Below are 26,105 nucleotides of genomic sequence, written 5' to 3' on the forward strand. Positions count from 1 at the left end.
AGACATAGAAATAATTTTATTTGTTGTTTGTACTGTACGACAAGCAAGAAGTGGCTTGTGCCACTTAATCAGATTTTATATTAATTTAGTTCTTGTCTGACCGCCAAGCGGAAGTGTTGTCAAGTATTGAAATATTTCTTCGTCATTTTGGAATTAAAATAAAAGGTTCAGTCAATACAAAATTACATTACATTTGATGGTGTGAGCTAAATTTAGTTTAAATGTTAATTAACAAAGGTCGAGAAATAGAAAATGGTGGTTCAACTTATGATGTGTTGTCTTCTCTGTTAAAAAAAAACTAAGAGTATTCAAACTTAAAATGGATCAATTTGGTAAAGGCCTGTTAAATAGGTCTGTTATAAATATGCTTCCGATAGATAAACGATTACATGTAAAGTTTGTAGAAGAAATGGGTTACACTGGAAGCAGAGAAACTCTCCAAAAAGAGATTCATAATGTAGAATTTCGTTGGGAAAACCAAATATAATCATATCTTTTTAATGGGAATGCAAGAAAGATGCTAATTAATACTAGATTGTCTCGGAAAAAAACAATTTCGTAGGGAAAACCGAACGATTGTTTTTAGAGATGAGGTGTACTTGGATTAGGAGTGTCTAATGAAATAGAATTGTAGCGATGATTGCAGTAGCGGTTTTAAGAAGCCAGTTCCGAAAGGATTCTTCTTCTTCTTAAGGTGCCGTGCATTTCTGCGTAGGCGTCCACCGTACATCGTCTTGTCAGGTGAGATGTTAAATAGTCAGGATTAAATAATTCTGTTTTTAGCAGCATTGTGAAGCATTTCATAGCTGTGGATTCCTGTCCATTGTCGAATATTGCGCAGCCATGACATTGTTTTACGTCCCAGACCTCTCCTACCCTCTATCTTCTCTTCGAGTATCAGTTGCTGAAAAGTATATCTTTCTCCTCGTAATATGTGTCCCAAGTATGCAGTCTTCTTACTTTTTACATAACTAAAAAGTTCCCTATCATGTAAGCCCGCTCTTCTGAGTACTTCCTCATTTCTGACCCTGTCCGTTCATGATATTCTAAGCATTCGACGCAGGCACCACATTTCAAACACTTTAAGTTTGTTAACATTGGAGACTCGCAGTTTGGGTTTCGGAATTCTCTTGGGACAAGAGAAGCACTTTTTAGTCTACAGGTACTCATCCAGAGCTGCAGAGATATGAACAAAGACGTGTACATATGCTTTATAGACTACGCAAAAGCATTCGATAACGTAAAGCACGAAAAGATAATTGAAGTTCTCCATAAGATCGGAGTCGACTACAGAGAAATTCGAACAATAGCGAGTCTCTATTGGGGCCAAACAGCTAAAGTGAAAGTAGGATCTACATTGACCAATAAAATTGAGATCAAGAAAGGGGTACGACAGGGCTGTATCTTGTCTCCTATTATCTTTAATATATACTCAGAAGAAGTATTTAAGACAGCGCTGGAGGAAAGCACAGAAGGCATAAAGATAAATGGAGAAATAATTAATAACATAAGGTATGCTGATGACACTGTGATTCTAGCAAGTAGCATGGAGGAACTGAGTTGCCTAATGAGTAAGATACAAAAAACAAGTGCACAATAGGGACTCAGACAATCAAATATCACAAAAACCAAATGGATGTTAGTAAGCAAAACCCAACAACCACCACAGCAACTGATATTAGACAATGAAAGAATTGAACACGTGGATTCGTACATCTACTTGGGAACAACAGTTAACTCAAATTGGGATCAAGCAAAGGAAATACGTATAAGAGTAGAAAAGGCAAGAGCATCGTTCACTAGCATGAAGCAAATTTTCACCTCTAAAAGCCTCACCCTACCTCTCAAAATTCGACTTCTGAAATGTTATGTATTCCCGGTTTTGTTATATGGAATGGAGGCGTGGCCAATGACCGCAACAATGATGAAAAAAGTAGAGGCCTTCGAAATGTGGGCTTACCGACGTATATTACGTATATCCTGGACTGAGCACGTGACCAACGAAGAGGTACTACGCCGGATAGGTAAAGAGAGAGAGGTAGGAATAAGTATAAAGAAAAGAAAGTTGGAATACTTGGGTCACGTTATGAGACATAATAAATATAGAGTACTACAACTGATCATTCAAGGGAAAATAGACAGCAGAAGAGGTCCAGGGAGGAGAAGACACTCGTGGCTCCAAAACTTGCGGCAATGGTTCGGATTGTCATCTGCTGAACTATTCAGATCTGCCGTAAACAAAGTCAGAATAGCCATGTTGATTGCCAACGTTCGGAACGGACAAGGCACATGAAGAAGAAGTAAGTTTGTTAATGGAACTGGCCTTTAACGTCCATGCTTCTATTCCGTACAAGAGAACAGGCCACACGTAACACTTAAGCATCTTGTATCGGAGGTTGAAGTCCAATTTGCGATCAGTCAGAAACTTACGAAGCCTCAAAAAAGCATTTCTGGCTTGTTCAACTCTGCTCTTTATTTCATTCTCGGGGTTCCAACCCTCGTTCAGCAAACAACCTAAGTATTTAAATTGCCTGACCTGTTCGATTTCTTCTCCAGAGACATATATCTTTGCGTTGGGGTAATTATGTCTACTTATAATCATTATTTTTGTCTTCTTGATCTTTTTTTCAAACTTCGAGCTTCACTTGCAAGAGATCATTTAAAAGGCATTGAAGATCTTCGATGTTATCTGCCACTATGGCTGTATCATCGGCATACCTGATGTTATTAATAAATATGTCGTTAACTTTAATACCCTTATTAGAGTCTGCCACTGCTTCTGCGAAGGCTTTTTCTACGTATAAATTGAACAGCATTGGAGACAGTATACAACCTTGCCTTACTCCTTTTTTAATGGAGAAATCTTCTGTTTCGTTGAAATTTTGAAGACGTACTGTTGCTGTCTGGTTCCAATACAGATTGGCGATAATTTTTATATCCTTGTCATCCAATCTCAACTCTTGTAGGTATTTTATCATCAATTCGTGTTTTACATTATCGAATGCTTTTTCATAATCGATGAAACAGACAAAAATATCCAGACAAAAAAGGATATCCGAAAGGATAAAGGTTAATTATTGTTGTTGCTGTGATGAGAAAGTATTCGTAATTGAGGTAGACATAACAATCTATATCCGGTGATTATCACGCCGATATAATTCGAAAATTACCAGTAAGCATGACCACTATGCACCAGGCACCAGAGAAGCTTTGTTTGGATTGAATGTGCTGACATAAAAATGCATGGATATGAATCATTTTTGTAGATTTTGAAAAGGCATTTGATAAGGTACAACATAAAAACTTGTAGAAATATTAAAAATCAAAAATATTGACAGTCGTGATATGAAAATTATATCTAATCTATATTTGAATCAAATTGCCAAGGTGAGAGTTGACAACCAGAACACCCGAAATATCAAAATACAGAGAGGAGTTCACCACCACTACTCATCAATGTTTACAGTGAAGCAGTATTTAAAGAAGCGCTCTTAGATTCATTAGAAGGTATATCTATCAATAGAGAAATTTTGAATAAAGATTCACCCAAACCAATGCGAATTAATTCGTAGCGGATTCATGACGGAAAAATCGCACCGGAATTCATAGTGGAATCGTGAATGACCCCATACCAAAAACGAATATATTCGCATCACATTAGTCACGTCCAATATCGGGAACGTTGAGTGAAAAAACAAATAACATTATATTCTTGATTATCAATTTTAATTGTTAAAAAATGTATTCCTCATCAGATGAAGAAGCACTCGTAATGTTTGCACTAGAAGACGAAAATTTGAGGTAAAGTAGTTACTAGCTTTTTCTGAAAATGCCGACATTGATCATTTTATAATAAGAACTTTACAGGAAGAAAATTGGTTCACGATATCAACCTAGAAAGAATATGGCGAATTTCATGCGTTAATCCCAGAATTACGAACAGATGAAAAAAGATTCTATATTTATTTTAGAATACCAATAAATTGTTTTGATGAACTTTTGCATCTTATAGAAAATGATATACGAAAATCGGACACAAATTATCGAGAGGCGATTTCCCATGAAGAGCGATTGGTCATTACATTGAGGTGAGAACAAGAAACATAATAAACTATTTTAAATATTAAATGTAATTTAATCAACATATGATAATAAAATTCGATTCACCTCAAAACATTGAGTCATAGCATCTGTCTTTGTATTTAGGAAAAAAATGGATTTATTTGTTGTACGGGTTAAATGAGTGGAGGTAGTTTGAAGCAGAGGATGGATCCTGCAAACGCGCTGATTGGTAGCTAACATAATCTTCCTTGATGGTAGAAGCAGAGGACGAATCCTGCAGTGACGGTGATTGGTAGCTTACATATTTTTCCTTGTTGGTGAGGTTAATAAAACCATTTTCTTCATTTACCTAGGTGAAATTTGTTTCAACGGAAGAGACGTTTGGATAAGTATCCTGTACTTGCAGATCTAGATTGATTTGTAGAACATTCCTCTAATTGAAGCAGCTCCTGTTCCATGATGACTTGTTAAATTTTCATTTTTGTTTCTATTTGTTTGCTAGGAGAGAAAGTTTTTATCGCACATGCGTGAGAAAAAAAAAGTTGATCGATTGCATCACAAGTGACTTTTCTGCATTTAAAATAAGTTCTCATTTCTTTCACAGATGTGGATGGTTCAGAATGGCGTTTTCTGTTTGCTTTTGTGGTAATGGGAGTTTTATGCTCAGAAGTAAATCTAAGACCAACACTTGATCTAGGTGTAACTGCTGAGGGTTGAACGTGAATGATATCGGTGTTCGATGTTCCTGAATTGTTTGATTGAGTGCTTTGTGAACTAGATGATTGTGCCAATGTTATTCTCAAAAGACTATATATCTGGCAAGATATATTTAGCAGAAGTATCTCGCAAATTTCTCCATTTCTTCTTTATCTCATCCCCTAAAAAATTGTTTTTAGATATCTGGTAACCAGCGATTCATTCTATACAATTGACCAAGAAATATAAGAAGAACTGTCACACTTTAACCTACAATAGCTTATCAAATTTACCTCTTTAAAATCTATTAGACAATAAAAAAACTAACGTTTTTGCCAGTTCCTCTCCTAACAAGTGATGTAGTACCATTAAGTGCTCCCGTTTTTAAAGTAATGTTTTGTCTTTTTGATTGTGTTCTGTTTGTTTCTAAGTGTCTTTGATTGTCTTTATTTGTTTTATTTTAATATATTTGACATCACAATTTTCTGACAAAATAGAGACGAAGTCAATTTATTGCAATTTGATAATTACAAGTTGGAGTTATTGCACACCCACAAATTATACATCTACCTTCATTTATTGTCATATAGCTATCCTTTTAATAAAAAATTTAATAAATTAACACACATTTCTAAATAATACCTATTGACTAAATGTAAATAACTTTAAACAATATAAAACATCACTTTTTAATATCTCTCTCCTCAAGAACTTCCCATCTAATTGTCAGACAGTTACAATAGAACCGATGATCACCCATCACCAGCAATCAAGGATAGTTTGAACTATGTTTTACAAATCACTAATTAATAATTCTTGTACGGGCATGTATGTAGTATTTTTAGTTATTTACTATTTTATTTCAATTCATTAGATTATCTTATGCCATTTTGTTGGTTTTAGTTTGTCTGCTTTAATCAATTTTTATTCATATTAATAATCACAGACATGTAATATTGGCATAATTGCTGTAACTGTTCTCTTTATAAGACAACACTCTAATGTGGGTTTTTTGTAATTTCAGCATTTAATTTACCAGGTACCGTTAGACCTGAAGATGCATATCAAATTCTAGTATGCGAAACCGGTCGTTGGTGGTATAATTAAATTGATTGCGAGTAAGTCTTATTTTATTTCTTTTTACCTATTTGAAATGGACTCACACAGGCAACACATTCAAGATTCCAATATGTAGAAATTTGCAATTAACACATTTTTCCAAACCAACTACAGAAATATGGAAAAAATCTTATGAAAGCTTTAGAAATATTTGGCAATTTCCAAATTGTATTGATAGCATCGATGGCAAGCATATTACCAGAAAATGCCCAGACAAAACTGGAGCTAACCATTGGTGTTATTTAAAAAAGCTTTCAATAGTATTATTGGCTATTGTTTGTGCAAATTATAAATTTGTTATGGTTGATATTGGTGGTTTTGGTAAAAATAGTGATAGTGGAATTTTCGAAGTTTCCAACATAGGAAGGAGATTTAAAACAAATTCAATGAATGTGCCTGAGCCAAAAAATCTTCCTGGACGAGATGAACCTTGATGATCCTCATGTCATAATCGGAGACGAAGTATTTGCTCTAAAATCATATTTGTTGAAGCCCTTTCCATACAGCCAAAGTAAAACATATTTTTAAGGAAAATTATAATATACGGCTCTGTAGAGCGATAAGAGTTCTAGAAAAAGCTTTCGGTATGTTAGCACAAAAAAGGCGTATATTCTACAGACCAACAGTATCTTACATAATTTCCTACGAACAAAAAAATGTGATGATGGATTTATCGAACTTTTAGAGCCACAGAATCTGAAGTTAGAGTGTTTTTAGATTTTGATAATGACCCAAGGAGAGCTACGAGACTAGCATTCTCAGGCCGAGACAGATTTGCCACTTTTTTTAATTAGGACTATGAATTAAAATCTTTATATTTTACTATATGTAATAAATTCAATATACATACCATTTTCGTCTATTTCTTCTCCTATTTTACTCCAAACCTTATCCTTTTTTCGAATATTCTTGTCATCTTCATGGAAAAGATCATAAATAATGGGATATTGTCGAACTAATTCAATCAATTTCTCTATTTTATAATAAATTACTACAGCACTACGAATCCGGACACAAACGCAGTCGATGGCGAACTAAAATTTAGAACGAATATTTGCGCAGATAAATCGCTCTTACAACGGTAAAATTCGTGCGAGTCTAAACTTGTCAATTTAGTATAGTTGAAATAATTTGATACGAATCGCATGTGGTGCGATTTTCCGCAACAGGTACGAATAATTTGCGTTGGTTTGGGAGAATCTTAACTTGAGTTCTGCAGACGATACAGTAATAATGACGGATAACAACAATGATTTACAGAACGTAGAACGCAGAACGATTTCAGCTTCAGCAGAGGGCAAAGATACTCATTATTTCAGCTTATTATGCAAGGTAAAATTCGAGGAAAGCGAAATGTAGGAAGACGAAGAATATAGTGGCTTAAGAAGAGGAAATGGTTAGAATCCAGTAGTGCAACAGGGTCCGCATAGCCAAAATGATTTCCAACTTTCGATAGAAGATGGAACTTAAAGAAGAAGATAGCCACTATAGCAGACCTATCTTTTACGTGCGAAAATGTGTACGTCAAAGGGAAAATCCGATGGGAGATTGAGAATGAACACGGCAAACGAGTAAATCACCTTTCACTTTTCAGTCATCGATCAATTTTTTTAAATTGCAGCACTGTTATTTATTACAGTGTGTAAGTATGTCGCAAGTGGTTTAAGGATTGTATATTCCTTTTAATACTTTAGTCGTTTATTAATGGGGGGGGGGGGCGTGAGCCTATTCGAAAAAAACATCAACAACATTGACTAGTTTACTAAAATCAAATCAAAACAAAATTCTTACAAAATAAAAAATAAAATACACATGAACACTGATATAATAGATATAATTATAAAGAGCACTGAACACTAAATTATGAACAAGTTTAATAATAAATCAGTAACTTCCTTGAGCTTGTTTTGTAGAGCAAAGTTTATCGAAATGGGGTGTAATATTAGAAATAGACGTTCTCAGTTCTTTTTCTATATTTAGCTGCGATCTATATTTGGTCTTCAAAGCAGCCACCGCAGAAAATCCTGTTTCGCAAAGGTAGGATGTTGGAAACGTAAATAGTATACGGAACGCTCTGGTTTTCAGTGCAGAAAACTCATCATTTACTCCTGCTCAAAATTCAAAGAGGGAGATATTATTAAACTGTTTCTTGATTTCATCATTTGCCGTGAAGTCAATGAATGTTTCTTCTTCGGCAGTAGAGAGCCCTTCCGGTGTAATTTGGAACCGATTCCTAACCCACTCGTAACTACGTATTAATTTGTCGTCGGCAAAAAAATATCTTTTAAAATTTTTAGTCAGCATCGCTAAATGATTTTCAATGGTTACAAAAACAACTTTCACGTGTTGTTCTTCAACCTTGTAAGTTTTAATACATTCATCCACATTTGCAAACATTTCTAGGTTTTTTGCTTTAAATTTCTGCTCCACAATTCCAATTTTTTACAAAAACCATTAACTTTATCACTCGTATCCAATATATGTATTGGCTCCTTGAAGCTGAATGTTCAAAATATTTAGTTTCTCGAATATGTCAACCAAGTAGCTCAATTTCATCACAAATAAACTATCTCGAAACATCTCGGCTTCCGGTCTATTTTCTTCTTCTAGAAAAATAGCGATTTCATGTCTTAATTCAAAAACACGTTGTAAAAATTTTCCACGTAATAACCATCTTCCGTTACAATAAAATAATAATGCTGAATGTAATACACCCATGTCTTTACAAAGTGCAGAAAAGATTCTGGTTTTCAAAGGTCTAATTTTTATGTAAGTAACTATTGTTACAACCGTTTTTAGCACAATATTCAGGCCAGGAGACATTTCTTTAGAAGCCACAGCTTCTCTGTGGATCATAGAGTGTGTCCATATACACATTGGAGACTTTTGTTTCACAAGCGCTTGTAAACTATGAAATTTTCCGGACATTGCACGAGCACCATCTGTGCATATTCCGATGCAATTCTTCCACTCTATTTTTGCTTCATTTATATAATCGTTTAAGATAGCAAATAATGCGAGCGACGTTGCTTTCAGTTTTATTGGTTTGCAAAAAAGTAGTTCTTCTACTAATGATATTCCATCACAAAATCGAACGTAGGCAATAAAATGAGCATCTTTATTGCTATCTATTGCCTCATCAAGCTAAATCGAAAACAGCTTGTCGCGCAACTTCCCGAGTAGCTGATCCTGTACATCTTCAGCTATATCACAAATTCGACGTGCAACAGTATCATTTGATAGAGGTATAGACTCCAATTTTTTGGCAAAATTATCTCCATAGTTTCTACAATTTGAATTGCAGCTGGCAAAATAAGCTCTTCACCAATAGTGTGAGGCTTTTTACATCTAGCTATTTGATGGGAGGTTTTATAAAAGGCAAGTAAAGCTTTTTCATTCACAGTCAAAGTTTTTTTAAAAATGATTTTTGTTTTTCATGTTATTTTAATTTTAACTCGAAGAATTCTCGGAGTTGATTAATGCTCTCACTATGAAGCGTTTCCAAATGTCTTAAGTTTATTTGGTTTCATGTTGTCGGCTGCTAAAATTTTTGAGCAAATGATACATAGAGGCGGTTCTTCTTCATTTACTTTAGTAAACGTAAACCCAAAATTTAAGTAATCTTGAGAATAATTTCTTGATTTTATTTTTGGAACCACTCTCGCCTATACACTTTTTGATGCTTCACTAGTATCGAATGCTCGCTTACGCCCCGTTAAAAATGTATCCATGATTTTGTATAAATTTAAGTATATTTGCCTACTGCTTGGAGTATTTTAATACCGTGAACTGCAATTTATACACGCAAACTACAACATAAACATTTACAATAAATTTAACAAGTGCAGAAGGACTGACTGGACTGACTAAACTGACTCGGACTCAACTAAGGTCTGGGCACAGTATATCGCTTAAAAAGAATAAATCTTTTTCTTTCTCTAAAAGAAAAGAATCTTTTTAAGCAATATACTGTGGTCTGGGTCTGAGTCTGAGGAGGAGAGAGGAGAACTCGGAACTTCTCGCGAAGAGAGACGATCGGTTCTGGATTGGTGTTGCCACATATCAATAAATTTACTTATTGTCGGTAATTTGGTAATTTATGTTTTACTGTAAGTTTAGTGCAAGAGCGGATCCAGAGAGACTGGCAAAAAAATTTGACAAATAAATATACTTTAATAACGATAAGGTTTGATTGTCTTTATGGCACTCAAGTGTGTGAAAAGTGCCTTAAAAAAATTTCGGTACCACCGAAAAAAGTTCATGTACGTCCACCCCCCCCCCTGAAAATCGGTCCTGGATTCATATATTTTTATTGTATGAGGGGGGGCGCGGTGTAAATAGTTATATACAATTGGGTCGCAACTGGTAAAAGGTTAAGAAACGCTGTTTTAGTTGTTTCAGTCTGTTTTTAAAGATATGTCCAGCTGCTTGGTTAAACGGTTTTGTTTGGTGATATGGTATCTCCTCGACTGACTTCTCGGTTTATTTTAGGCGTCTCAGTTTGTTCTGTGAGGTTGATAAATATTTAGCGGACTCTTCCGTTCTATTATTAATAACTTAAGAATTATTATTTTTTTTGTCTCGTTCGTAAAAAGTTCATTTAATTTAGAAAAAAACTAAGCTTAAGTAGTTTAACTGTACTATATCTTTTAAGAAAAAAGTCGATTGAAGTTTCTTCTCGGTTGGTTAATTAGTAATCGCTTTTTAGTCAATAGTTACTTTTGTCAGATGGAAATTAAATAGCCGCAGCGAAATTAAATAGAAGATAAAAAAACAAAAACCGCATTTATTGCAGTCACTAATAAGGAAGAAATTATAGATAACTTTCCTGCGGTTCTGGAGTTAATTATGCAACAGGGCAACTAAGCTAGAAAAATAGTTTGGCTTGAACAAAACGTAGAGTTGAAATTATCAAACAGGACTACTTCTGTAATGTAATTAACAGGCTATGAAATTTTAACAAGCTTCGAAAAAGTTCTGAATTTCTACTGACCTTAATAGTGGTTCGGAATAACTAATCACGCTCAGAATAAAATTTAGAATTATGTTGCAATGTATAATTAATATTTTGAGTTAACTATTCTCTCAGACCTGGTATAGACACTGTAATGATGATTATGTTTATACATTAGTAAGTGCCTACTCTCCATCAATTCCTTTCTAATCATAACATATTTATTCTAAGCAGGTTTTAATTAAAAACTGCATAAAATTATTTAAATAAAATAAAGACACTGTATATGCAGTGAATAAACAAAAAAAAAATTCGCTAATCGAATTCGGTTCGTAACCTATTTTTGAACGGTCAAAATTTAAAAGTCATACATGGCATTAAATTAATAAAAATATTAAATGATATGTTTAAATATTTATGACTTTTATGTTCAATAATCAATAAGAGAACTATACCAACAACGTCTAGACTAAAAATTAATAGAATTTAGATACGGCAACATCGAAGAAATATACGAGCATATAAAGGCGAGTATAAAACAAGCAGCATTCGAAGCCCTTGGAGAAAAAGAACATATAACAAATAAACAGCACTATTATGAAATAAATGAACCAACCAAAAAAAATAAATGAAGAAAAAAGCAACTATACAGAAAATGGCTGACTACAAACAACGAAGAAATTTATAAAGAATATAGAGAAAAAGATAGAGAAATGAAAAAACAAATAACACAACAAAAGAATGAAGAATGGGAAAGAACCTGCTTAAATATTGAAATATACATAGGAGGTACAAGAACTTAGGAGTCATGGAAAGTACTGAGTGGATTGAAACAAAACTCAAAAGAAAAAATTAAATTGGGAAATATACAGGACAAAGAATGGAAGGACTATTACAAGGAACTGTTAACAGAACAAAAACCACAAATCATTGGAAAAGAAAACAGGCGAAGATGAAGCAGATCCCCACAACAAGAAATAGAGATAACAGATAGGGAAATGAGAACGGCCATAAAAGCAATCAAAAGTAAGAAAGCACCGGGACCTGGAGGCATCTCACCTGAGCTTATAAAATACGGATCAAAAAAATTACACCCGATGATACAATGGATATTTCAGAAAGCCAGATAGAAAACGATGCGAAAACTACAGAGGAATAAGCGTAATATCATCAACAGGAAGATTATATGGGAAGATACTGCGAGAAAAGATAGAGCAAGCGATAAAAGGCAAAATCGGGGAGGATCAGGCAGCCTTCACGGCAGGAAGATCATGATGCATAGACCACATATACACACTGGAACAACTGTTGGAAAAGAAAAAAGTAAAAAATAGAGATATACATTTGGCATTTGTGGACTTGAGAAAGGCGTATGACTCTATACCAAGGTCAGAACTATGGGAGGCAATGTACAAATTAGAAATACAGACGGAACTCATAGAAGCTACAAAAGCTCTGTATAAAGAAAATAAAATGTCCATTAAAATGGGAACAAGAATCATAGGAGACTTCACCACAACAAAAGGGCTCCTGCAGGGTTGTTCCACATCTCCAACCCTATTCAAAATATACTTAGAGAAAAACTTGACTACATGGAAAAGAAAATGCGAAGGCATGGGAGTACCGGTACGGAACTAATACCTATATACGTTAAGCTTTGCAGACCATCAAGTAGTGATTGCACAATACCAAGACGACCTCAGCTCCATAATGAAGAAATTACAAGAAGAATATACCAAGGCTGGTCTAGATATTAACCTTACGAAAACAGAGTACCTATCTACAAGTGAAAAAGACATAGAATATCTACAGATTGATGACAACGTAACAATCAAAGGAAAGGATAAATTCAAGTACTTGGGGTTTATAATCACGAAAAAGGCAACAACAGAGGAAGAAATTACACAAAGATTCGGACAGCAATCCGACAACTTAACTCAGTATGGTGGAATAGACACCTAAATATGAAGACAAAAACACAGATTTATAAAACATTAGTGCGAAGTATTATGACATATGGGGCTGAAAATTGGATCATAAACAAGAAAAACAGCAGTAAGATAGTAGCAAAGGAGATGGAATACCTGCGAAGATGCTGCAGAGTAACAAGAATGGATAGGAGAAGTAATGACGAAATAAAGCGAAGAACATCAATAGAAACAGACATACTAACATACATAGAACAAAAAAGAGTAAAGTGGTATGGACATGTAAGAAGAACTAGTGACAGCAGATGGATAAAAAGAATAACCGAATGGAGCCCCATAGGAAGGAGGAAAAGAGGACGACCCCGAAAATCCTGGAGGAACGAAGTAGACGACGCCATGAGTAAGAGAGGTCTGAACAATCCAAAGACATTAAGACACGTATCAAAATAACACGTTCATCATTCGTTAAACTTAAAAAGTTTCTTTGGTGTTGGGATATAAGGTTAGGAATACGCCTAAGGATACTTTAGTGTGACGTATTTACTACTTTTCTTTATGGCTTAGAAGCATAGACATTAAAACAAGTGCATCTGAAAGAAAGCTTGAGTACTTAGGACATATGATCAGAGGGCAAAAATACTCATTATTGAGTACAAGGCACACTCTCATACAAGACAAGATTCTAAGAAAGCGAAGTGTTGGAAGACGCAGAATATCGTGGCTTAAGAACTTGAGAGAATGGTTTGAATGCAGTAGTACATAACTATTTAGAGTTACAGTCAACAGGGTACGCATAGCCATGATGGTTTCTAACCATCGAGAGGAGATGTAACTTGAAGAAGAAGAAGAAGAAGGCCTGTAGGTCGAAGACAAAACCTTTAAGCTATTATTACTCGTCTGCGTATAGGAGTGACATACAGGATATACGCACTTTTACCTGTTGACCTAAGAAAATTCCTCTAAATGTGAAATTTGTGACGAGACAGTCGTAAATAGTGTAGAACATTTTTTAATTGATTCCACTTTTATAAACGCAACAGGTACGATATACAGAACAATATCAATAAACTTTTAGGTGCATACTAAATATCGCAAATGATCGAAAATGTATTATCGGCATGTGTATAAAATTTAAAGTATTTAAATTGAATACCTACACTGTATTCCCGCTAATCACCTCATGGAGGATGCGGCAAATTTTTCAATAACAAAAAATATACTTTGCTTTAAATATGGACGTTAATTTTTTTTATTATACCCTATTATGCTATAATTTCACTATTTGGGAGAGTTATTCATCGTTTAAACGCTGAATATCCTCAAATTTAAATGTACACAGCGGCCCTCGAAAACTATCCGTTTTCTCCATTGCAATTTGCGTTTTCTCATAAGAAATTATACAATATATAAGTAGTATATTTTTATTTGTGCTTCTCTATAGAAAAATTGACCAGGAGTTATCGTACAGTGTAGAAAATTCTTGTTCACAAGTAGTAATTATGGTCATACAAAACCTGTATTCTTCCACAGAGCGATTATTACCGTCATAAAAATACCAAAAAACATGATTTTTTCAATAGTAAAAATTAAGCACAAAATTGTAATGTTCTTTATTTATACGTTACATATTTAAATTTATAAAATAAAAATCGATATTTTAAAACATTATTTTTCAATCGTTTGGTAACTTTGGAATTAGCGACAAAACTCCGTTTCAATTCCGACCCACAGAAAGCCATAAAACTGGCTTTTGCCGAGCAAGTGCCCATCAACAATTGTTCATTTACATTGGCGTTTCTGAGGGTAGTGCATGTGTTGCATTTTGTGAATATATTTTATGCGATAAGTTTGTGTTATTGAGAAAACGTGCTATTGATAATACGAGTGTTATAGTTTGTCGTTTTATAGTAAATTTTTAGTTATATTCTGTGATTATTTGGTTTGAGTTTTATTGGAGATGGACGAAAAACCGAGTTTATCCAAGAGGACAGCAAAATTCTGATGTTGATTCCAAAAATGAAAAGCCGCAACAAAGACGGAAAATGTTAACGTCCGAAGAGAAGGTAATGATACGAAACGTTTATGAAGGAATTGTCGGCAGAAAAATGGCATTAAATGTTAGCCAAGCGGTCGAGATTTGTAGCAGTTTATCAAAAGTATCTGTTAGCTGTATTTATCGTGTACTTAAAAATACATCGGAAAATAAAAAGCAAGAAAAAGGTAAAACTAGAGATAGGAAAAGTATTGTTTTGGACGACGAGACAAGGAATATTATACGTCGAAAAATTCATTCATTTTATTTTCGGAGTGAAATTCCAACACCGAAAAATATTTCTCAAGAGCTCGAAAACGATGACTTCATACCCAAGATATCTCGTAGAGTCTTAATCAGGACCATGCGCGAAATGAATTTTTGATATGTAAAACTCAACAGAAAAAGTATGCTATTAGAAAAAAATAAAATTATTGTGTGGAGAAGAAAATATTTAGAAGAAATACGCAAAATTCGCAGCACTTGACGCAAAATATGTTATTTGGATGAAACCTGGATTAACGAAGGTCATACAGTTGGAAAAATTTGGCAAGATTTAAATGTCAAAAGTAAACGCGAAGCATTTATAGAAGGCTGGTCTACAGGATTAAAAGCTTCATCAGGAAAGGGACGGCGTTTAATCATCACCCATATAGGAAGTGATACAGGGTTCCTCGATACTGGTTTTCTTCAATTTGAGTTGAAAAAAAAAAAGGTGATTATGAAAGAAATTGAAAGGGAGGATTCAAGAATGGCTTACAGAAAAGGGGATTGTATACGAAGAATCAATGCTCAAAATTAAGCTACTTGACATTGCACGCTTAAGGAAAAGTGAATATCTTAAATTTGCTGTAGATGCAACTGCAAAAGATTATGGTATCAAAGTTCTGCGTCTACCACCTTATCATTGAGAACTTAATCCCATTGAACTTATCTGGGCGCAAGTGAAAGGAGAAGTAGCACGCAATAACAAAACGTTCAAATTACACGAAGTTAAGGAACTTTTGATTCAAGCAATCCTCCATGTAACTCCAGAGAAATGGGCTAAATGTATAGGCAACATAATTAAAGAAGGACATCGTATGTGGGAACTTGACACTCATATCGAAGTTTTACTAGAGCCAATTATAATTACACCAAGTGGTGAAGATAATGATAGCGATAGCAGCACTACATCTTCAGATTTAGACAGCTAATAATCTTTTCTAATAGTTTAATAAGAACATCAGAACAAAAAAAAAACCAAAAATAAAAAAAACGAGAAGAACATAGTAAGTGTGTATAGTGTTTGTGTTTAAATAGAATAGTACAATGTTTTGTTACATCAAACATTATTTTTATTTTGTTTTATAGGATTTTATTTTGTTTTGTTTTATACTGTTTAAGTGTTTTGTTCATTTTATTTAATAAGACAATATGGCTCTTGGCGAACACCCATTTAAAAAAAGTAAGGCGCCACAAGACATACCTCTGGGGTGGTGTGGAAACTGTCTTAAAATTTGTTTTAAAAAAATTTCATTGTGTAACTCTTCAAGGACGGGTCACGTCAAAAGATGTTTTAGCGTAACTTCCGCGACAGCCGGGTGGTATCAGTAAGCTTTCTTCAAAATTACTTGTTTTTTATAGCTTTTTGTTTGTGGCATTCTGTATTTTTAGGGGAATGTAGGGAATGAGCCACAAAATATTTATTCATATGTTTATTTACTGACGTTTCGATCTCTATATCCAGAGTCCGTTTTCAATTATACAAATGAGAGTAATATTTATTTTCTATGGCTTTTTCCTTGTCGTTCTGTATTTTTAGAAATATTGTTGGGAATAAGCCACAATATATTTATTCAAATGTTTAATTTACGGACGTTTTGATCTCTATAAAGAGACCCTTTTCAAACATACAAATGACAGATATATTTATTTTTCTATAGCTTTTTGTTTCTGGCATTCTGTATTTTTAGGGAGAAGGTTTGCGGGAGAAGGTTTAGGGAGAAATAAGCCACAATGTATCTATATACATGTTTAATACACTGACGTTTCGATCTCTATTCCGTTTTTAAAGATAGAAAAAAAAAGAAAATAAATAATATAAGATTATAAAAATATATAATAATAAACAAATAAAATAAATATAACTAGCATTTATATCTTTGAAAACGGTCTTTGGATATAGAGATCGAAACGTCAGTAAAAACTTGTAAATAAATATATTGTGGCCTATTTCGAACATTAATATTTGAAAAATAAAATATAATTAACGTTAAAATAAAAGTGAGTGTACGTCACTGGATATTCATACGTCTTTCCGCATTTCTGTGCCTTTAAACGATGAATCACTCTCCCAAATAGTGAAATTATACCATAGATTCCTGAATTAATCATCCTTTCATGTATATTTTTCGTCTTATTTCTTTTTTATCTTACAAACATTCTAGTCTTTCAAGAAACAAGAAAAAAGCACTAGTTTTTAAAAAAACTACACTTTAAGGATGATGTTGGTGTTAATTTGTATTTGGTTTTTAATTTGTGGGTGACAGATTAAACAAAGGAATATTATCTGCGTATAATGTTAATACCGAATTTTTAACTTCAGTCTCTTTCGCTTTAATACAAAATTATCTTTTTGCACGAACAACGCATTCTTTTAATTTTCTCCATCTTTAATCCCTCGCAGACGCCTTAAGCGGTCGAGGTTTTAAAAGCACTTTTTTTTAATATCCGACGCGGAATTTACGTGGGAGGACCTTGAAAAGAACTTCGGGATGGTGGCGGATATTCACTCTTCCCCAGATTGAAGTTTTTTCGGAACGGTAGATATTTGTTTGCAAAATCTGAAACCATAAAACTGCGTGTGGGCGATAACAAATCTACCCTCACGGATAAAATCACATCCAGCAGTTTTTATTGAAAATCTGCTCGACTGCATTGTGTATTGGTTTATGTTATGCGGACTTAAAATCGAACGATAAAATTGAATATATCGAGGGTCCGCCGCCTCGACATGAAATATAATTTTGGTCCATAATTTCGCACTTAAGCGCTCTGGCGGAGGCGTGGGTTTTTTTTTTGGAAATCTGCTTTAACCATTTTATCGGAGTATGGCCAGAATGAATATTACATAGTTACAAGGTACAATGTAATTTGTTCATGATTTAATGAAATTACTAGAGTATAACAGACCAGCATTTCTATGTCTGATTGACCTAACAAAAGCGTTTGACAGAGTAAGACTCATAGATGTAATCTATCTTCTGTATAATAGAGAAGCTCCCTAAACATTATAAAAACTTTGATATAAGGTTGAATGCTCGAATAAATGAACTTTGATAAAATAAAGGCAGATATCGAGCACAGTTTTATTAATTAAATCTTGCCCAAGTACTTTCGCTCACTAGAGCATCCTCAGGGGCATCTGAAATAAGCCAAGAAACGTTTTTTTTAAATAAAAAAAAATATTCTCGATAAAAACTCGAAGTTGATGATAAAAGTTTTTTTGTGATTAACGTTTTAGACTTACTTCGTCAATTTCGGGCTATCCAACAATCCCAGAATGTCATAAATATAAAATTAAACATAAAGTTGAACATAACACTACACTAAACAAGGACAAACAGTTTAAAATTATTTAAAATAGTCGAAGCTATATTTTTGTCGACAACAGGAGAGAGAATGGCTCCCAGTATTAACGGAAGTGTTAAGGTGACATGTGACATATTACAACTTGGATGGGCAGTCACAATCATGTAGATGTGATCTGCACATTTCAAAATTCTATGTAACTAAGCATTGGTCAAAGGTCCAACTGACACTACTATAGGAAATCATATGTCATATTTCATCAGTTGATTTCATCAATCAAATCAATCAATCAAAAAGAGAAATCAAGTACAAAAAGCAAATAGACTGGCAGGATGCCTTAATAACACAATATGGCGAAACAGACACATTAACATTGAGCTAAAGTCAAGAATTTATAAAGCCAGTGAAAGAACAATAATGACATATGGCTCAGAAACAAGACCCAACACAGCCACAATGCAAAGGCTACTGTAAACGGCAGAGATAAGAATTCTGAAAAGAATTACAGGAAAAAGAAAAAAAGAATGAAATAACTACAAGCAGAATAGAGGAGACCCGTGTCGTCAAAATAGCATTGCAATGCTTTGTGCCCTCCAAAATAAATTTTGGCAGGACCCTGGTCTATCTGGCCTTTCGGCTATACGACCGTTAGCGCCTCCACTGCCCCTACGAGTCCGACACCAAAATGAAGGTGCCACGCCACGTACACAAGGCACGTTTCGTGGGGCTTCACCTTCCCCGTAGTACCTGTGTTGCGATTACCTCACCTACCCGTTATCCCCTCCCACAGGCGGATAGGTGACGCAGGCAGAGTAATTTCCACCTCGTACGTAGACAGGTCGCCGCCGAGAATCTCTCCTCTACCACTCTTAAATCTCCTGGCGGGTACGTGCCGGGACACCAACACCACGATTGGCACAAGGCCAAAAGAGGTGTGTATGGAACCAGCTCGTTCAACCTCGCCTGGTTCTCTTGAAATGAGAGTAGTGGTCTCCGAGAGTCTCGTCTCGCATACTAGGAATGTAGACCGATTACGGTGACGCCTAAGCGTCCGTGTGCGTTTCTACAAACCCGACACCTCAAGCGACGGCTCTCCACCTCTCGATTCCTACCCATAAGTCGCCTCTTACGACAGGCAGGGCTTTCTCGCCTCGGCCGTATTCTTATCTCCGCGAGCCGAACGGAGCCTCAAAATAGCAAGAGATAAGTCACAAATCGGCAAAAGAAGTATCGGACAACCGCGCAAAAGATAGAGGAACAACCTTTCATAGAGGTATTAATCCGCCAATGAACAAACAAAATTGTTTATAAAGAAGAAAAATGAGAAAAAGAATGTAATTTGTAGTTTTTCTTCTTCTTCAGTTGCTCTCTTCTAACGAAGATTGGCAATAAATTATGCAAACTATTTCCTGTCTTCAACTATTCGTATTAGTGACTGCAAGTCTAATTTATCCATTCTTTTTATGTTTCTTAGCCACGTCATATGTTGTCTACCAGGACGTTGTCTGTCCTCAATCTTTCTAGGGCTCAAAATTTTTACGCTCTTAATACTATTTTTACATGTGGTAAGTCATAACTGAGTATATTTGGTTTTTAATGCATCTTTCTGAATCTTGTTGGTGTGATTTATGTATTATTTGAATATCATGAATTCATACAGTCTACAAAGTTTTGTCTGGTTATTGGTACTGAGGTATCTTATGGTACTGAGAATAATAATTCCGTAAGGAGAAGAAATAATAAGTGATTACTAGTGAGGCTTCCTATCGGGAATATACCAGATATTTGTCTTGCGCCAAATTTTAGAAAAGAGTTGGGAATACAACAAACGTATCAATGTTAACAGGGATACACTGTGGAAGGTAATGGTAGAAATGGGAGTATCAGAAAGCTAGTAGGATTAGCCTAAATGTGTGTGCAGGATTCATGTGCACGTATCAGAATTGGCAGCAGTACATCAGATGAGTTTCAAATCGAAACGGGTCTAAGAAAATGTGATCCACTTACCTCTTTGTTATTCAACTATACTTTAGAACACGCAGAAGGTCAGTTGGTCGCAAAAGAAAAAGATGGAAAGATGCATTAACGAAGGATCTACGTAAAACGGGAGTGCAACAATGGGAGATTGCTGCACAAGACCTGCTAAAAGAATCAACGCAAAAGACAATTGAAAGAAACATGCTTGGAGTACTACTATGAGATAAGATTAGGAACAAGCGTGTTAGCATTAACTGGATGCAAGCCTCACAAGACAGAGACAGATGGAAAGAGCTGAGTAAGACCTATGTCCAGCAGTGGACGCAGATAGGTTGATGACGATGATGATGATGAGAGAAAAATAAAAGCAAAATTGAAAGAGACGTACGCTCAGGAGTGGATGGAAAATTGTTGACGAAAGAGAGAGAGAGAGGGACAGAGAGAGAGAGAGAGAGAGAGAGAGTTACTGTAGGCATGTATACATCGACAAAACTAGTCGGTCTCTCAAAACCTGAATTCAAGAGCATCAAAGGTGTACTAAAACTTGATTTTCTTTTCATTCTGAAGTGGTATCACGCCGCTAAGGCATTGGGCATCTCGTTTTCTTGCTGCTTAAAAACCAGATGTTTTGTTGATATTACTTATAATATTTTATTCTATATTTTTAAATAGGCGTTCCAGATGACAATAAGCGTTTTTCTTTTATAATAAAGCCAAACAAGCTTAAACTTTAAGCTAATAAAAATGTCTTACTAAATAATTTAACTCAAATTATGTAAATCGTTTTTTAATCTGATTATTTTTGATCTCTGATTTTCTTTTAATTCAGGATTACAAATTTCATTGTATCATATTAAAGTTTCCATACCCGAATAGCACAACACTAGAGAATTTTTTTTTTAATTTGAACCGAAAATTAGATCCACAACTACGCTGAGAAGTTCATGTTAAGAAAAAAAGGGAAGAACTTGGCATAATATAGAAATAATTCAGAAATTCAAAATAAAGTATTGAGAAATATTGTGAATGTTCCTTGGTATGTGAGGAACAGCGACCTGCATAAGGAGCTGGGTATGGAAACTGTGGCTACAGTTATCAAGAAGACGGCTGAAAATCATGAAAAACGACTCCATTGCCATGTGGATGTTGAATCAATCCATCTCCTTGACAACACAGGGCTAACTAGAAGACTGAAGAGGGCAAAGCCCTTCGAATTAGTTTCTTCTTCTTCTTACGATGCCTATCCGTTCCGGATGTTGGCGATCAACATGGCTATCCTAACTTTGCTTGCTGCTATTCTGAATAGTCCGGTTGTCGATATATTAAACCACTTTCTCAGGTTTTGAAGCCAAGATATTCTTCTTCTCCCTGGTCCTCTCTTTCCAAATACCTTGCCCTGAAGAATGAGTTGCAACAAGCCGTATCTCTGTTCATTCCTTATAACATGGCCAAGATATTCTAGTTTGCGCTCTTTGATGGTGTTAATAATCTCGCATTCCTTGCCTATTCTACGTAGGTTCTCAACATTAGTCACACGATCCGCCCATGAAATTCTTAAAATACGTCAGTAACACCAGATCTCGAATGCCTCGAGTTTTCTTAAAGAAGCTTCGGAAAGTGTCCAGGCCTCTACTCCGTATAATAACGTAGAAAATACATAGCATCTAATGAGAGAGATTTTGATAGCAATTGGTAAATCGTGACTTCTGAAAAGAGACTTTATCATTATGAACGCCGATCTCGCTTTTCCTATGCGTTGTTTTATTTCACTGGAGTGATCCCATTGGCTGTTAATGTTGGTACCAAGGTATGTGTACCTGTCCACTCTGTCAATTGGATGTTGGTTAACCAAAAGCTGTGTATTTAATATTTCGCGCTTACTGACTACCATGTACTTTGTTTTCTTCGTATTAAGATCAAGTCCGTGGTCTCTACTTATATCTGATATACGCGACATTGTTCTTTGCAAACCGTCCAGACTATCTGCAAAAACTACTGCGTCGTCGGCATATCTAATGTTGTTTAGACGCATTCCGTTGACTAATACGCCTTCTTGTAGTTCGTCTAGCGCTTGCTCGAAGATATATTCAGAGTATATATTAAATAACACCGGGGACAGAATGCATCCTTGCCTCACTCCTCTATCTATGGAGACTGCCTCTGTCAATTGATCATCCAATTTAATATTGGCTGTTTGGTTGTAATATAAATTATAGATGATTCTTAAGTCCCTATCATCTAACCCCACTTCTTTCAAGATGTTTATAAGTTTATCATGCTTTACTCTATCAAATGCCTTTTTGTAGTCGATAAAACAAATATACACATCACAGTTAACATCCCTGCATCTTTGCATAAGCACTTGGACAGCGAATAGAGCCTCTCGGGTGCCTAAGGAATCGCGGAATCCAAACTGCGTCCATGATACTTGTTCTTCGCATTTTTTATATATTCTGCCGTGTATCACTTTCAAGAACGTTTTAAGTAACGAATTAGTTTAAAGTATGTAAATATAAAGAAATAAAAAAGAAAGGAAATAGACACAGTAGAGTTAATTAACTATACTCATAGTGGACCGATATTCTTCCTATTACATATGGATAAAATTTTCAGCAAGGTCAAAAATTCATTCCTTTAAGTGATTGCCACTTCGAAATAGTGATAAATATCTAGTAATGTATAAGCAGAAATGTGGGTATTAAAGAAAAATCACACAATACGTCGAACTAGATTCAATCAATACATAAATATCCTCACAAAAAGGACACAAAGTAGGGAAACTTGTGCCGCTTTATATGGAAGTAAAGAGATGTCACTTCAACGAATATTGAAAGCAAAATACCATTTTTATAAATTCAACAGCACATTCAGACATTTGCCGAACGTGAAAATGTAATTCCTTATAAATAGATTCTTGTCTATGTCAACCTTCGACGGTCTAAAGGGGGTTTTAAAATGGTTCTGTTCCGTGTATGTTGACAATAAAAAACACACATGCATATATCGTAAGCATTGCTTGGCGTGTGTAAGAAAAATAACTTTTAATTTATGATCAGAGAAACAAGAGCACTTTTAAAAATGGTTGAAATAGCACTTTTGTTTAAGAGGTAGCAAATTTTTAATTACATATATGTATGACTTTGTCCACTTTCGACTAATTGGGACACCGCTTAGAATACAGGTGCGAATTTGCCTAATATGTACACGTATATTATATTAGTCTGACCGATTTGTGATTTGCTTGTGTTTGTGTAGCTATAACGAGAAACTGATACTTACACAATGATTCAGAATTTAAAAGACCATTTAGAGTAGTATTTCCCCAACATTTGTCATCACAGATCACCCACCAATATTTTTGGTTTCCACCGACCCCTATTGCCATATTTTCGAAATTGATTAGATGTTTTAAGTCTATTCAAGAAAAACATACGTATTAACAACCTTAAAATGTAATTTTCTTAGCTGATACATTGTTTCCCAATGTAATGTTTTATTTATTTATGTTTTTTGTTCTAATTTTGGTGCAGCAATAGTTGAAAACCCAAAACTTACAAGTTTAATCGGTGAGATAATCACTTGGTGACAAATTTTTGATAATATAGACAAGGCAGTTATAAACTTAAGTAGGTATTTTGCCCGTCGCTATGTGACGAGGGATCCAATCAATTGCCATCTGCAGTCACTCCACTAAACTTTTGGTGATTTTTTAACCCTTGAATGCCTAAGCAGGGTACCTCAGGAACCCCGGTAATAAATTTTCTGCGATAACAGTAAGTACGGTGTTTGATGCAATACAAAGATTTCGAAAAACAGGACAATACACCAGAAGGCCAGGTCAAAGTAGACGAAGGACCACAAGTTAAGTTGAAAATCGCTTTCTTAGGTTACAAGCGTTACGCGATCGTACATTATCAGTACCAGTATTTGTTCAACGATTAAATCCTTTCGAAAGTTGGCGATCCAAAAGGCAATTGTAATTTTGGAAACTGCTGTGCGAAATAATTCTGCGGATGAGCGGTCGAAATATCTTCTCAGGTCTTTCAACCACGAGTTCTGGCGCCTTCCTACTGATCTTTTGCCCTGTACTTTTCCCTCGAGTATAACTTGAAGTAATTCGTATCTTTCACCTCTCAACACATGACCCAAGTATTGCATTTTCCTCTCTTTGATTATTCTTAGTAATTCGTTTTGTTTACACATGCGACGAAATACCTCAACATTAGTAACTCTGTGTACCCATGGAATTCTCAACATGCGTCTGTATATATACATCTCAAAGGCATCTATTCTTTTTTCTATTTCAGAGTCCATTGTCCAACTTTCACAGCCATACAGTATGACAGAAAAAAAGTAACATCTGATCATTCGGATTCTAAGCTGCAGACTAAGGTCTGATCTTGTAAAATATGTTTTCATGCTCATGAATGCTTTCCTTGCTTGTTCGATTCTTGATAGGATATCTTCTTTTGGATTACACTGACTATTGATATTTGCTCTCAAATATTTTATGGAATTTACCTGTTCTATTATTTGACCCTTGGCATACAATGTACGTTTATTGGTGTTTTTGAAAATACTGAAGTTTTAGTTTTGGAAACGTTTAGATGAAAACCGAACATTTCGCTGTGGTGAACTACCGCATTTATTATATTTTGTAGTTCTTGTGCGTTGCTTGCTATTAAGACGGTATCATCAGAATATCTCATGTTGTCTATGGTGATTCCGTTAATCTTAATTCCGCCTTGGACCTGACGCAGTCCTGTCTCACTCCTCGTCGGATTTGTATATCTTCGGATGTTGTGTGCTCTATTTCAATTGTTGCCGTTTGGTGCTAGTATAGTTCTGAGATAATTCACAATTTTTGTTCGTCAACTCCAGTTGTTCTCAGAATTTCTATCATCTTTTGATGGTTAACGCAGTCAAATGCTTTTCGATAGTCAATAAAACATGCATATACATCTACATTCATTCTCTGCATCGTGGCGTTAACACATTTAAAGCAAAAAGAGCCTCTCGTGTTCCCAATCCGTTTCGAAATCCAAATTGAGTGTCACTCATCTGGAACTCGCACTTCTTTTAAATTCGTGTATGGATAATTCTGAGAAAAGTTTTAAGGACATGAGACATCAAGCTTAATATTCGATCATCATCGCATTGTGAGGAATTCGATTTATTTGGTAATGCTACGAATGTTGATTTTAGCCAGTCTGTTGGTATTTTACCTGTGTCATATATCTTATTGAATAGTGTTGTTATTAAGTCTAGGCTTTTACTTTCGTTATCTGCAATTAGTTTTAGTATTTCGACATTGATATTGTCTGGACCGATGCCTTTTCTATCTTTCTGAGATTTTACTGCATGGATCACTTCTTCTTTGGTTATTTCAGGGCCTTTTTCATTTATTCGATTATCTGTGGATGGTGAAGACACCCTGGAGAATCCGATGTCTTCTTCTTATATCTTTGTTATTTTTGTTTTTAGAGCAGTCCATGTTACTTCAATGTCTGTTTATACCAAGTTTTCGATCGTTTTTATTTCTTCCTCAAGCTTGATACTTATTTCTTTTTTCTGTACTGTGTTCTTCAGTTGTAATATGTGTATTTTTCTTGTCACTGTTTTCTTTTTGACTTTGAGAAATCTTTTTAATCTAAAATCCATTATAACTGGATTGTGATCGCTATGTATATCAGCTCCAGGGTATGTTTTCGTAGATTGTATTCTTAAAGGTGTTACTGAGCAAAATGAAGTCAATTTGATTTTT

The 26,105-nt window shown here is 34.9% G+C and overlaps 1 protein-coding gene across 1 annotated transcript in view; it reads left to right on the top strand.

The window, feature by feature from the left end:
* oaf (BRICHOS-like domain-containing protein out at first) overlaps positions 1-26,105 on the top strand; it is a 788,141-nt gene that overhangs the window by 231,097 nt on the left and 530,939 nt on the right. The window lies entirely within an intron of this gene.

Source organism: Diabrotica undecimpunctata, chromosome 2 (assembly GCF_040954645.1).
Source record: "Diabrotica undecimpunctata isolate CICGRU chromosome 2, icDiaUnde3, whole genome shotgun sequence".
NCBI lineage: Eukaryota > Metazoa > Arthropoda > Insecta > Coleoptera > Chrysomelidae > Diabrotica > Diabrotica undecimpunctata.